Raw genomic sequence first — 16892 nt, 5'->3', positions numbered from 1 at the left:
TTAGTCGTTAAGAAGACAAAAGATATGTTAAGGCTATCCCTTCTTCCTTTTTGCATGATCCTATGTTATGAGCCAACAAGCGATTAAATGAGCTTCCATATTACTCTACTCTTAAAAGCAGTAGGAGTATTTCAGACTTTGATGTCCCTATACCCCGTATGATTGTTCCTTCTATTCATGGGCCTTGAGATTACTTATGTTGATGATGTTAGCTCAAAGGTTGTCCATCGGAGGTAATATGACCTTATATCACTCCGAGAGTTCTATATATACATTTCATTCATGTATTGAATTCATATACATATGCATATTGACCCATGACCAGAAGACGTTATATACGCGTATATTATATGTACATGGGGTATGGGAAAATGGATAGGCGTTATATACGCCTTACCACCTGATCAGTTGGTGCACCTTGATGATGATATATGGATCGGGTCGTACGTTCCTCTGCACTATTATATGATATATGGATAGGGCTGTACGTTCCTCGGCACTTTTAAATAGGATATAGATCGGGCTGAACGTTCCTCAACCCTATGACATATATTTATATACATGAGCATGATTATCAGTGAGAGCATGCAGATCATGCGCCCACAGCGATATTGTCAGTTATACCGATACTTGTTCATACAAACCTATGTAGACAGTCAGTTTAGCTTGAGTTCCAGAATCAGTTCATGATTCTTATGCTTATGCTTATATTACTCTTATGCCTTACATATTCAGTACATTGTCCGTACTGACTCCCCTAACTCTTGGGGGGGGGGGGCTGCGTTTATGCTGCAGGTTCAGGTAGACAGACAGGTGGTCCAGCTCCGTATGACCTCTATATCCAGAAGTAGTCAGTGCGCTCCATTTGATCGGGAGCGGCAGTATATTTTAGTACGCCATTCTTTTGAGATGTATATGCATATGGGTATGACGGGGCCCTATCCCGTCCTTTCTACATCTTGATATTCTAGTAGAGGCCTCCCATTCTGCTGAGATAAGGGTATGGTATGTGTACATTTTACCCTTCCCAGACCCCACATTGTGAGATTTCACTGGGTATGTTGTTGTTGTTGTTGTTGTTGTCTGTAGATGGGTGTATGTGTATGTCAGATGATATAGCCCTGTCGGCTCCTATTCTTTTGTGTATAGTATATGTAGCGGTCTTGTTGGCTTGAACTGTTCTTTCAGCTTGTATTCATGTAAGTGTACAAAGTTCATGATTTCACCCCTTCATGAGGCAGTATGAGATCAGTTTAAGTCACATATGGGCCCTTGATGTTCAGTATGGTTCAGATATGAGTATAGGGGTGTTTGGTCAATAGAGGTCAGACACACGTCACGAGTCATCGGTTTAGGTCATGAAATTTTATTTCCTTGCATTGATTTATTCCCTATATGGCATTATACCATCTGTCCCTAGAATAGTACAAACCGTTATCTAGCTGTAGTAGTCAATTGCCTTTATATTCTCTACGATTGTAATCATTGGGATATATCTATGAAATTGAAATCATCATCTCTATTTATTTTTCTGTAATTTACTTGTTTAGTAGCATTTGGTATCTAGCTTGGCTACTATGGTGAACCCACCACCGCCCTCAGAACAGAGTGATGGTAATGGTTCTTCGAATTTGGGGTTACAGTTGCAAACTTTCATGGAAATCTCAACGAAACGGGTGGAACAGATAGAGGAAATGCAACGGCGTAATACTGAGAGTAACCAGTGAATAGAAACGATGGTGATGGAGATGAGTCCGCCACTGGGAATCTTTCATATATGGGTGTTTTCCAAGGCGCATGACACTGTGAAATAGGACAATCATCAGTGAACGGGGCTTCACATCCAGCTCCGTCAACACCAATGAACCCAGCTTATTTGACTCCTACTGTTGTTTCAACGGTGACATCTAATGTAAATCGGAGTTTGATTTTAACCACCACCCTAAACCCTCACAACTTTTGCCACAATACTATGCCTAACCAGAGTGAACTTCATTCTTTCTCACCAATGAACCCCTATTTTTCTCACTCCCTTACTGCTGCCATAAACTCAACCATAACCGTATCCATTGGTACCTCAAGACCTTTCATATGTACACCGGCTTCCAGTGGGTCGCCAACTATTGGTCTTAACACCACCAGAAGCCCTCTAACCTTTGGCAACTTCATACCCTTTTCTATCACAGAAACACACCAGGCCTAATGTAACCCACATACCTAACTGTTCCTTCTCAACCCAAATTCCTAACTACATACCCCAATACACTGATCCACCAGCTCAAATGACCGCGATAGCCCAAAACTACCAAAACCTATATTACCAAACCCACATACCCCCTTACGCAGCCGAAGCCCAATATACGACCAATCGAGGCCCAACCCAATCCCACAATACTATTCCCACACTGTTCTCAAATCAAGACACCAATTCTCAGAATTTAATATTACTTAAAGATAAATTAGAATTTGTTGAGTTTGATGACAAAAATGTTAGGGGTTAGATAAGGCGATGTGAGTATTATTTCGATTATTACGATGTACCAGATGCTGCTAAAATGGCATACGTGGCTGTTAGTGTTAAAGATAAATTTGATAGTTGGTTTGATTCTTATGTAATTGATCATGGATGTCAAATTTATTGGGGTCAATTTTGTCGCGATATTTGTGAACGTTATGATGCAATGGGGCCACTCGACATCATCATTGTTTTTAATCACTTACAGCAAACTACTGACGTTGATTGCTATCAAAAGAAGTTTGAGGACCTCCGTTGTAGAGTCCAAGAGGTGAGGCCCAATCTTGATGAATTATATTTTGTCACTTACTTCGTGGGAAGCTTGAAGGATGAAATTGGGCCCATAGTTAAAGTTACAAAGCCACAAACCTTGATAGCAACCTATAATACGGTTAAGTTGTATGAATAATCCCAAAATGCCCAAGCTAAGAACAATGCTCCTAAATACCCAAGGCCTAACCAATTTATTTCAAACCATAAATCCCCAGCACCTTCAAATTCAGTATCACAGAAAGGCCCAATCGTTCCTTATAAATTACAGGCCGAAAATCTTCACCGAAAATATTGAGGGAGAAGAACTTGTGCTATCAGTGTCATGAGACATATCACCCAGAACACATATGTAAGCCCAAAACACTAAACATCTTGGAGGATCAAGTAGACGGTCAAGAAGATGGGGGCCCAGTAGAACAAGAAGAACTAGTTAACGTAGCAAAGGCAGATGAAGAAATGGAACTGGCTGAAGTCTCCATGAATGCAATGATAGGCCTTGACACTGGCCCAACAACCATTCGTATCGCTGGGCTAGCACAGAAACATAGTATATCAGTGTTGATCGATAATGGATCAACTCATAGCTTTGTTGTGCCACTGTTAGTGCAACAAATGGGGTTGAAAATTGAGACCATGCCTAGACCAATGCGATTATGTGTAGCCAATGGGCAAATGATGATTTGCAATCAATTATGTCCAATTTTCAAATGAAAAATGAATAGAGAAAATTTTGATTTTAAATCCGAGTATTAAAATCGGGTGGTTTTGATATTATACTTGGCATGGATTGGGTTGATGCAGTGGCTCCGATTATGTAAAATATCAGACCTCATAGCATTTCTTTTTTTAAAGGTGATAGGTTGGTAACTCTAATAGGATGCAATATGACGGGGCCAAATGCAATAAGTCACATTAAGGCTATTCAAAACTTGCTAAGGATGGGCCAGTGCTCAATATCGGCCAAACTTTCAACAATGGACATAGCTGAAACTTGAGAAAAACCCCCCATACAAGTTCATGACCTCTTAAATGAGTTTTGCAAGCATTTTTTACGAGCCAAAGGGCCTGCCTCCTAACAGGTCTTGTGACCATGCTATTGAACTATTACCAGGCTTAAAACTTCAACCAAAGAGCATACATGTATTCCCACGAGCAGAAAAACACTATTGAAAATATAGTAGTAGTCATGTTAGAAGCACAGTTTGTTGTTCCCAGTACATCCCCTACGCTTCCCCAATAATCTTAGTCAAAAAGAAGGATTCAACCTGGAGATTTTGTGTTGACTATAGAAGACTAAATGATATCACAGTCAAGAATAAATACCCCATCCCAGTAGTGGAAGATCTGCTAGATGAATTGAATGGTGCCAAATTCTTCTCAAAATTGGATTTGAGGTCGGGTTATCACCAAATTAGAATGAGACTAGGGGATAAGTCTAAAACAGTCTTCTGGACTCGCTATGGCCTTTGGGAATTCAAGGTGATGCCCTTTGGGCTCACTAATGCCCCTGCTACTTTTCAAGCTCTTATGCAAGAAGTTTTTGGGCCACTTATAAGAAAATTTGTTCTTGTTTTCTTTGATGACATTCTTATTTAAAGTATCAATTCGCAAGATCATGTACAACATTTGAGGGAATCTTTAAGGTCTTGGAGGATAACCAACCGTTTGCTAAGATGTTCAAGTGCAGTTTTGCTGGAGCACAAGTTGAATACCTAGTACATAGTTATCGGGTAAAGGTGTGAGCACTAATCCATCCAAGGTAGAGGAAATGGTTAGTTGGCCTTATCCTTGAACAATTAAAGAGCTACATGGGTTCTTGGGACTGACAGACTACTATAGGAGGTTCATTAATAAGTTTTCCATCATAAGCAAACATTTAACCAAACTTCTTAAGAAAGATGGGTTCAACTGGACTTCCAAGGAAGCTACTGCATTTGATGACCTAAAAAATGCCATGATCAGGGCCCCAGTGTCAGCCTTGCCTAATTTTGCTATTCCATTTGCGGTGGAAGTAGATGCTAGTTATACTGGTGTGGGTACAGTTTTGATGCAACAGCACAAGGCTATTGCTTTCCTTAGTCAAGCTTTGAGTCCTAATCACTTGGGCCTCTCATCTTATGAAAAGAGTTAATAGCATTGTTGGGATTATACAGTCCATTTTTACTTTCCAGAGAAGGGTGCAGCCATGGTGGGATTATACGGTCCATTTATACGGACCGTATAAATGGCCGTATAATTGGTTGGGCCAGGTTTTTTTTATTTTTTATTTTTATATATGGACGACCCTTGCTCATTTAATTCATTTCCAACATTTTCCCAAGTCTTAAAAGCTCAAGAACCTTCCTCCAAGCATATCAACATAACCCAAGAGAGATCATAGATCAAATAGCAAGAATCAAAGGATCCAAGTGTTGGAAGGCTCACTAGGGTTTGTAGAACTCAAGATTTTCTTTGGTGTTGAAGTTGGGGTTTCACTCAAGTGAATGATTTGATTTGAAGCTTTCTCTTGTTTGATTAAGGTGAGTTTTTATATGTGTTTCCATGTTATTAAGAATGTCGAGTTATTGAATAACTTGGATAAGGGAATAAAGTAGAAGATGAAGCACAAATATGAGTTTACTGATATTTTTGAGTAGTAAATTAACTTGAGTCATGATTCTTAGTATGCTATGAGTATAATCTTGGTGAGGGGGGTACTAATGATGTTGAGAAAGTATTGTGTGTAAGTGAATACGGTGTTGTGTTGTAGCTATTGTTATGGATGACCTTAAAAAAAGAGTTTTGAGGATTGGACAATGCTTAACTTGAAAGAAGCCTCTTGATTATGATATTATGGATGTCACTATTGATGTTTGGGAGTTGTCTAATATATGGAGAAAGTCAATGAAACGAAGGAAATGCTGCCCAAATTTCGTTAGCCCTTAGTTGCTTTAGTTTAAACTTAATCATGCTTTCAATGACCTAACCTTAGTACGAATCCTCTTGAATGTAGAGTCACGAGATTAGAAGTAGAACGTTTAGTTGTTAAGAAGACAAAAGGTATATTAAGGCTATCCCTTCTTCATTTTGTCATGATCCTATGTTATGAGCCAACAAGCGATTAAATGAGCTTCCATATAACTCTACTCTTAAAAGCACTAGGAATATTTCAGACTTTGATGTCCCTATACCCCATATGATTGTTCCTTCTATTCATGGGTCTTCAGATTACTTATGTTGATGATGTTTGCTCAAAGGTTGTCCATCGGAGGTAATATGACCTTATGTCACTTCGAGAGTTCTATGTATACATTTCATTCATGCATTGCATTCATATACATATGCATATTGACCCATAACCAGAAGGCGTTATATACGCGTATATTATATGTACATGGGGTATGGGAAATTGGATTGGCGTTATATACACATTACCACCTGATTAGCTGGTGCACCTCGATGATGACATATGGATCGGGTCGTATGTTCCTCGGCACTATTATATGATATATGGATCGGGCCGTACGTTATTCGGTACTATTATATGGGATATGGATCGGGCTGAACGTTTCTCAGCACTATGAACTATATATATATATATATATATATATATATATATATATATATATATATATATATATATATATATATATATATATATCTGTGAGAGCATGCAGATCATGCACTCACAGAGGAATTGTCAGTTATACAGATACTTGTTCATACAAATCTGTGTAGACAGTCTGTTTAGCTTGAGTTCCAGATTCCGTTCATGATTCTTTTGCTTATACTTATGTTACTCTTAGGCCTTACATATTCAATACATTATTCGTACTGACTCCCCTATTGCTTGGGGGTTGCGTTTATGCCCGTAGGTTCAGGTAGACAAACAGGTGGTCCAGCTCTGTAGGACCTCTAAATCCAGTAATAGTCAGTGCGCTCCATTTGATCCGGAGCTGCAGTCTATTTCGGTACGCCATTCTTTTGAGATGTATATGCATATGGGTATGACGGGGCCCTGTCCCGTCCTTTCTACAGCTTGATATTCTGGTGGAGGTCTGTAGGCTGGTGTATGTGCATGCCAGATGATGTAGCCTTGTCGGCTCCTATTCTTTTGTGTACAGTATAAGTAGCAGCCTCATTGGCTTGCACTGTTCATTCGGCTTGTATATATGTAAATGTACAGATTTCATGATGTCACCCCTTTATGAGGCAGTATGAGATCAGTTTAAGTCACTTATGGGCCCTTGCTGTTTAGTACGGTTCAGATGTGAGTATAGGGGTGTTTCGTCACTAGGGGTCAGACATTCGTCATGACTCGTCGGGTTGGGTCGTGATATTTTATTTCCTTGCATTGTTTCATACCATATATGGCATTATACCATCTGTCCCTAGAATAATACAAACTATTATCCAGCTGTAGTAGACAATTCCCTTTATATTCTCTACGATTGTAATCATTGGGATCTATCTATGAATCTTGTAATCAACTTCTCTTATTTATTTTTCTGTAATTTACTTGTTTAGTAGCATTTGGCATCCAACTTGTCCACTATGGTGAATCCACCATCGCCTTTAGAACCAAGTGATGGTAATGGTTCTTCGAATTTGGGGTTACAGTTGCAAACTTTGATGGAAATCTCAACGAAACGGATGGAACAGATGGAGCAAATGCAACGGTGTAACGCTGAAGTAACCAGTGAATGGAAACGATGGTCATGGAAATGAGTCCGCCACTGGGAATCGTTCATATATGGGTGTTTTCCAAGGCGGAGGACACTCTGAAATAGGAAAATCATCAGTGAACGGGGCTTCACATCCAACTTCGTCATCACTAATGAACCCAGCTTATTTGACTCCTATTGTTGTTTCAACAGTGACATCCAACGTAAATCGGAGTTTGATTTTAACCACCACCCTAAACCCTCACAACTTTCGCCATAGTACTGTGCCTAACCAGAGTGAAGTTCACTCTTTCTCACCAACGAACCCCTATTTTTCTCACTCCCTTACTGCTGCCATAAACTCAACCACACCTATATCCATTGGTACCTCAAGACCATTTATAAGTACACCAGCATCCAGTGGGTCGTCAACTATTGGTCTTAACACCACCAGAAACCCTCTAACCTTTGGCAACTTCGTACCCTTTTCAGTCAAAGAAACACACACGCCTAATGTAACCCACATACCTAACTATCCCTTCTCAACCCAAATTCCCAATTGCATACCCCAATACACTATTCAACCAGCTCAAATGACTACGGCATCCCAAAACTACCAAAACCTATATTACAAAACCCACATACCCCTTTACGCAACCGAAGCCCAATATACGACCAATCGAGGCCCAACCCAATCCCACAATACTATTCCCACACTGTTCTCAAATCAAGACACCAATTCTCAGAATTTAATATTACTTAAAGCTAAATTAGAATTTCCTGAGTTTGATGACAAAAATGTTAGGGGTTAGATAAGGCGATGTGAGTATTATTTCGATTATTACCATGTACCAGATGCTGCTAAAATGGAATACGTGGTTGTTAGTGTTAAGGATAAATTTGATAGTTGGTTTGATTCTTATGTAATTGATCATGGATGTCAAATTTATTGGGGTCAATTTTGTCGCGATATTTGTGACCGTTAAGATGGAATGGGGCCACTCGACATCATCACTGTTTTTAATCACTTATAGCAAACTACTGACGTTGATAGCTATCAAAAGAAGTTTGAGGACCTCCGTTGTAGAGTCCAAGTGGTGAGGCCCAATATTGATGAATTGTACTTTGTCACTGGCTTCGTGGGAGGCTTGAAGGATGAAATTGGGCCCATGGTTAAAGTTACAAAGCCAAAAACCTTGATAGCAGCCTATAATACGGCTAAGTTGTATGAACAATCCCAAATGCCCAAGCTAAGAACAATGGTCCTAAATACCCAAGGCCTAACCAATTTGTTTCAAACCATAAATCCCCAGCACCTTCAAGTTCAGTATCACAGAAAAGCCCAATCGTTCCTTATAAATTTCCAGGCCCAAAACCTTTACTGGAAACATTGAGGGAGAAAAACTTGTGCTATCGGTGCAATGAGACATATCACGCAGGACACAGATGTAAGCCCAAAACACTAAACATCTTGGAGGAGCAAGTAGACGGGCAAGAAGATAGGGGCGCAGTAGAACAAGAAGAACTAGTTAACGTAGCAAATGCAGATGAAGAAATAGAGCTGGCTGAAGTCTCCATGAATGCAATGATGGGCATTGACACTGGCCCAACAACCATTCGTATCGCTGGGCTAGTAAAGAAACATAGTATATCAGTGTTGATCGATAATGGATCAACTCATAGCTTTGTTGATCCACTGTTAGTGCAACAAATGGGGTTGAAAATTGAGACCATGCCTAGACCAATGCGAGTATGTATAGCCAATGGGCAAATGATGATTTGCAATCAATTATGTCTAATTTTCAAATGAAAAATGAATGGAGAAAATTTTGATTTTGAATTACAAGTATTAAAAGCGGGTGTTTCTGATATTATACATTGCATGGATTGGGTTGATGCAGTGGCTCCGATTGTGTTAAATATCAGACCTCATAGCATTTCTTTTTTTAAAGGTGATAGGTTGGTAGCTCTAATGGGATGCAATGTTACGGGGCCAAATGCAATAAGTGACATTAAGGCGATTTAGAACTTGCTAAGGATGGTCCAGTGCTCAATATTGACCCAACTTTCAACAATGGACGTAGCTGAAAGTGGACAAGTTCATGAGCTCTTAAATGAGTTTGCAAGCATTTTTCACGAGCCAAAGGGCCTGCTTCCTAACAGGTCTTGTGCCCATGCTATTGAGCTATTACCAGGCTCCATATTAGTCAACCAAAGAACATACATGTATTCTCATGAGCCTAAAAACACTACTGAAAAGATGGTAGCTGTCATGTTAGAAGCACAGACTATTGTTCCCAGTACATCCCCTACACTTCCCCATAATCGTAGTCAAAAAGAAAGATTCAACTTGCATATGTTGTGTTGATTATAGAAGACTAAATGATATCACAGCCAAGAATAAATACCCCATCCCAGTAGTGGAAGATCTCCTAGATGAATTGAATAGTGCCAAATGCATTTCAAAATTAGATTTGATGTCGGGTTATCACCAAATTAGAATGAGACCAGGGGATGAGTCTAAAACAGTTTTTCGGACTCACCATGGACTTTGGGAATTCAAGGTGATGCCTTTTGGGCTCACTAATTCCCCCTGCTACTTTTCAAGATCTTATGCAAGAAGTTTTTGGGCCATTTATAAGAAAATTTGTTCTTGTTTTCTTTGATGACATTCTTATTTATAGTATCAATTTGCAAGATCATGTACAACATTTGAGGGAAGTCTTTTGTGACATCCCAACTAGTGGGCCATGACGGGTGCCCGGAGCTGGCTACTGAGCACCACTCATCATGCTAGCTACCATATCCAACCTGAACGAATACAGTTTCTCACGGTATGGCCTACTATGAAATGATCACCACATATCTCCCAAAGGCGTGCATTTACATAGGCCCATAAGCCTCCAAAAATGAGGTACAAATATACAATGAGGTCAAGTACATCTACAACCCACATATAAGCATCTACGAGCCTCTAACTGGAACACTGTAATCGTAAGGACGGGACAGGACCCCGCCATGCCCCAATATGTATGCAAAAGAATGCACAAAGAAGTGGCGACTCTGGAGTAGTAGAGTGCTCCTGTATATCTGCTGATAAGCTCCGAGGAATCCAGACCGTCTCCCTGTCTACCTGCAGGCATAAACACAGCGTCCAAAAAAATAAAACGGATGTCAGTACGAGCAATGTACTGAGTATGTAAGGCATGTACAATAACATAATAGAGAAATAAAAAAACATAAGTTGAAGAGATAACCTGCAACTGATTGCCTCTTAAGGCAGAGTCATTCCTGCTAACTTTTATAATAAACAATATCATATCAAGTATGCACATGTAAACTACACAACCATATAGGTACGATGTGATCATTATTAGACCGCGTTCGGGGTAAACAGATGAAGCCGCCAACTAGTGGTGTCTGCCCTGCCATATAGGCACGGTGTAATCATCATCATAGCAACCCACTACGCCCATCGTAGGGGTGACTGTCCGGCCAAATAGGCGCGGTGTAATCTTACATATACATAAAATAAAGCATGCAGGAGAGCTCAAGTAAAAGTTGTAACTCTATTGGTGTGACGTAAGGTCAGGAACCTCCGATTACATTATGGAATAATCATCATCGCTATGTCTCACCTTGAAGGAACAAATATCATGAGGTGAGCCAACAACAAGAAATAACATCAATGAGATCATGAAATAAGATTATTAACTCATCATAGCATCATCATCATCATAGGACAAGTCTTATTTCTAGCTCATAAGGAACTCTTAATAATCTTATACTTTAAACTTTGGAATGTAAAAAGGTCATGGAAATATAAGAAAGGAAATCGTAGTAGAGGAGTCATGCCTTTGGAAGAAAAGGGACTAGCCTTACATACCTTTACGTCTCCTTAACAACTAAGTGTTCTCCTACCAAGCTCACAACTCTACATTGAAGAGAATTTGTACTACATTAGATCATTAGAAACATGCTTAAGGCTAAGCTAAGGCGACTGAGAGCTAATGAAAATTGGGCAGCGTTTCCTTTGTTTCAACAACTTTCTCCATATACTAAACAAATCCCAAATATCAATAACAACACCCATAATATCATAATCAATAAACTTCTTCAAGTTAAACAATATTCAATTCTCAAAACACCCTTTCAAGGTCATCCATAGCCATAGCTATGATATAACATCATATTCATTCCCATATAATACTTTTTTAACATCATTTGTACCCTTCACAACAAGATTATACTCATGGCATATCAAGAACTATGATTCAAGTCAAGTTACTATTCAAGAATGTCATTATTTCCACAATTGGGCTCCATATTATACTTTCTTCTCTAATCCAAGTCTTTCAAAACATACTTTTATGAAATAGATGTAAAAATCACCTTTCATTATGTAGGAATGATCCTTTGATGAAGATACTCCACTTGAGAAAAACCCCAACTTCAATACTAAAGGAATTCTTGATCTCTAAAAACCCTAGTGAGCATCCATACACTTGATTCTACCAATTCTTGGTGTTTAATCCTTGATTTCTCTTGTATATGTGCTAATATAGTGGAGGGAATATTCTAGAGTTTTCAGAACTTGTGGAGAAGGTGGGATATGAGAAATAAGTACAAGGGTCATCTATTTATAGCTAGGACTAGAAAATTCCAGAGAGGCGGTTCAACGAGCGGGTCGGTCCGTCGACGTGTTGACGGTACGTCGACTTACGCCTGAAGATCACCGATTGCAAAAACATGTTAACGGTGTACAGTGACGGTCCGTCGACACTGACTGATGCCTGCAGAATCTCCTGAATCAGTTCGGATTGCGTCGATTCTACTCGTTCAACTTCTAACCCCGTAAATAACCAGGAATACCTATTGATACATTTGTACACGGGGTAAGGCATGTTATATTCCCAAACTCGGGCACAGGTATCCATTCTAGATGCATTCCCAACTAGGAACCATAAGTCCTATTACGATGAAAATGAGGGGTGTAACATTCTCCCCCCCCCCCCCCCCCCCCCTCTTAAGAACATTCGTCCTCGAATGTTAAGTCCTCGAGGATTCTACAAAAATTTCGCCAGAGTTTACCCTGTAATATGGCACTACCATCCTATCACAACAACCCAAACTAACATTGCCTCATAGGGCTACAAGAACAGTGGCAAGAAAACATGGCCGCACACGACCAAGAGCATCAGAAAAAAACATTACATACCTTACGACAATGGCGTCTCATCGTGAACCTCTTCTAGCGATGGAAACAAATACGGATATCTGGACTTCATATCTTCTCCCGCTTCCCAAGTCATTTCCTCTCTGTTATCGTTTCTCCACAAGACCTTAACTGAGGCTACCTCATTGTTCTTGAGTTTCCGCACTTGTCTATCTAGTATAGCAATGGGTACCTCTTCATAAGCCAACTTCTCAGTAATTTGGACATCATCTACTGGCATGATTCTGGAAGGATCTCCAGCACACTTACGGAGCATTGACACATGAAAAACTGGGTGGACTGATTCAAGTTCTGGAGGTAGATCTAGTTCATAAGCTCCTTGGCCCATTTTGCGCACAATCTTATAAGGTCCAATATATTGAGGACTAAGCTTTCCCTTCTTCCCAAATCTCATTACACCTTTCATCAGCGACACTTTCAGGAATGTCCAATCATTAACTTAGAATTCCAAGTTTCGTCGACGATTGTCCGCATAAGATTTCTAGCGACTCTGGGCTTTCAACAATCGGTCTCGAATAAGCTTAATATTTTTCACTGCTTGCTGAATCAAGTTTGGACCTATTAGTTGTGTCTCTTCTGCTTCAAACCACCCAATTGGCAATCTAAATTTCCTTCCATATAGAGCTTCATACGGGGCCATTAGGATACTGGAATGATAACTGTTGTTGTATGCAAACTCAATAAGTGGTAAATGATCATCTCAATTACCTCCGAAGTATAATACACATGCCCGCAACATATCTTCTAAGGTCTGAATAGTGTGTTCAGCTTGTCCATCAGTCTGTGGATGAAATGTTGTGTTGAGTCTAACTTGAGTTCCCAAATGTTCTTGAAAGGACTTGTAAAATTTAGCAGTAAATTGTGCTCCTCTATCAGTTATAATAGATATTGGTACCCCATGAAGTCGCACTATCTCTTGGAGATACAACTTCGCATAATCTTCTACTGAGTAGATAGTCCTGACTGGTAGAAAATGAGTAGACTTCGTGAGTCTATCAAAAAACACCCATATGGAGTCATACTTACACTGAGAACGAGGCAAACCTACGATGAAATCAATGTTGATCACTTCCCATTTCCAAGTTAGAATTTTCATAGCCTGCAACAATCATCCGGGCTTTTGATGCTCGATTTTCACTTGTTGGCAATTTGGGCATTGGGCTACAAATTCCACTATATCTTTCTTCATACTATCCCACCAATATATTGACTTAAGGTTATGGTACATCTTTGTCGCTCCTGGATGGATAGAATACCGGGAGTAACGAGCTTCTTCCAGCTAACCTGTTCCGATATTTGAGAATCCCATCTATAGAAATCTCAAATGGTGACTTCTCCTTCTGGGGAAGTGTATCTCTATAGTGACTCAGCTGGGGATCTTCATATTGGCACCTTTTCACTACCATGTATATGGATGAAACAGATGGATTGTGAACAGCAACTCCTACATTTCCCGAGTCTATTAAGCGGACTCTTAGGCTAGCTAAAATTCGTGGAGTTCATGGACTAGTTCTTTCTTTTCTGGCTGAACATCACATAGACTGCCCACGGATTTATGGCTAAGCGCATCGTCTACCACATTCGTCTTCCCGGGATGATATAAAATACTCACATCATAGTTTTTCAATAGCTATAACCACCCCCACTGTCGCATATTCAACTCCTTTTGCTTGAAGATATACTGGAGACTTTTGTGATCGGTATAAATGTCAATATGTACACCACACAAATAATGTCTCCACATCTTTAGTGCATGAATAACCGTAGCTAACTCAAGATTGTGGGTCGGATAATTATTCTCATGTTTCCGCAACTGCCTGGAAGCATAGGCAACAACCATACCGTGCTGCATCAGCACACAGCCCAACCCAACACCAGAGGCATCACAATAAACTACATAGCCTTCTGACCCTTCTGGAAATGTCAGAACTGGAGCTGAAGTCAACCTACCTTTCAATTCCTTAAAACTGCGCTCATAAGCATCGATCCATTGAAACTTTGCTGACTTCTGAGTTAGCTTCGTCAACGGTACTGAAATTGAAGAGAATCCTTCCATAAATCTTCTGTAATAACCTGCTAACCCCAAAAACCTACGGACCTCTGTAGGTGTTGTAGGTCTTGGCCAAGTCTTCACAGCCTCGATTTTCTGAATATCTACTCGGATGCCGTCAGCTGAGATAATATGGGCCAGAAAAGTTACAGAATCCAACCAGAACTCACATTTTGAAAATTGGCATACAATTCACGAGTCCAAAGAATCCCAAGGACAGTACGTAGATGATCTGCATCTTCTGCTTTTGACCGAGAATATACTAAAATGTCATCGATGAATACAATCACAAATAGATCTAGAAAAGGCCTGAATACATTATTCATCAAATTCATAAACACTGTTGGAGCGTTAGTCAACCCAAATGACGTTACCCGAAACTCGCAATGACCATGTCGGGTTCTGAAAGCCATTTTCGGAATGTCTTCTTCCTTGACTCTCACTTGGTGATATCCTGATCTCAGATCTATCTTTGAAAACCACTTAGCACCTTGTAGTTGATCAAACAAATCATCGATTCTCGGAAGCAGATACCTATTCTTTATCGTCACCTTGTTCAACTGCCTATAGTCAATGCACATTCGCAAGGAACCATCTTTCTTTCTTACAAACAAGACAGGTGCTCCGCATGGCGATGAACTAGATCTAATAAATCCCTTCTCAAGCAAATCCTTTAATTGTGCCTTTAACTCTTTCAATTCTGCTGGATCCATTCTGTAAGGAGGAATAGATATGGGTTCGGTGTCCGGCAACACATTAGTAGTAAAGTCGATCTCCCGTTCCAGTGGAAAACTTGGAAGTTCATCTGGAAATACATCCGGAAACTCATTTACTACCAGAACGGATTGAAGAGTCTGCGGCTTTGCTTCAGTATCATGAACCCGGACTAGATGATAAAGATAGCCTTTTGTAGTCATCTACCTCGCTTTGAGATAAGAAATAAACCTACCTCTTGGAAACGCTGTATTACCTTTCCATTCAAGCAATGGTTCTCCTGAAAATTGGAATCGAATCATCTTTGTTCTGCAATCCACATTAGTATAACAAGAAGCTAACCAATCCATGCCCATAATAACATCGAAATCTAACATTTCCAATTCAATCAAATCCTCTACAGTGTGACGATCACATACCATAATCACACAATTTCTATATACTTGTCTAGTTATTACCGGATCGCCAAGAGTAGACACTTCAAAAGGTTTAATTGACTCTGGTTTCACCCTAATACAATCAGCAATATACGGAGTAATATATGACAAGGTAGAACCCGGATCAATCAATGCATAGACATCATGAGAGAATACTAATAGGATACCTGTGACAACATCAGGGGAGGACTCAAGATCCTGTCATCCGGCTAAGGCGTAAATACGGGGCTGAGAGCCACCTGAACTGGATGCTACCCCTCTGCTTCTGTCGTGGCCTACTAAAGCCTGGAGAGTCTGCCCTACAGGGCTCACGGACGAAGAAGAGCCAGCTACTGATTTGATAGGCTGGGCCCTAACTCTACCACTAATCGATGGATAGTCTCGCATCATATGCCCAGTCTGACCACAAGCGTAACAAGCATCTGAACCTCGGCGACACTGACCCAAATGTAATCTACCACACTGGCTGTATTGCGGTACTGGGGGTCTCCTCTAACTGATATCGCCCCTAAACTGGGAGCCCGAAAATCTCAAAGTCGGGCTAGGACTGGAATAAATGGGGCGATCAAATCTCCTGCTCGCGAATCGAGGAGGTGCATTAGCTGCAGACTGGCCTGAATATCTGGAGTACTGTTGTCGTTGACCCCCTCTACACTCACTACAAGCACCGGCAGATCTGGCCCTCTTGCTCTGCCCTCTATCCATATCACGCCCACCACTTTGCGGCTGTTGTTGTTCTTCTAAATTTTGCACATGGGGCTGAATATAGGAAATGTCCATCCCTTCCTGTAGTGAAGCTTTCAAGAAATCCTTGATCAAATGTGGCCCTAAGCCACTTACAAATCGATGTACTCGGTCTCCCATATCGGCCACCATGGTCTAAGTACCGGGCCAATGAATTAAAATGGAGACTAGACTCCCGACCACACATATTTCCTTGCTTTAGATTTAAAAACAAGTCAGCTCGGGCCTTTCCAACATCGGGTGGTAAATAATGGCGAATGAAAGCATATACAAACTCCTA

This window comes from Lycium barbarum, chromosome 2, assembly GCF_019175385.1.
Source record: "Lycium barbarum isolate Lr01 chromosome 2, ASM1917538v2, whole genome shotgun sequence".
In the NCBI taxonomy this organism is placed as follows: domain Eukaryota; kingdom Viridiplantae; phylum Streptophyta; class Magnoliopsida; order Solanales; family Solanaceae; genus Lycium; species Lycium barbarum.
The sequence above is the reverse complement of the archived record's forward strand: the minus strand, read 5'-3'. Positions refer to the sequence as shown.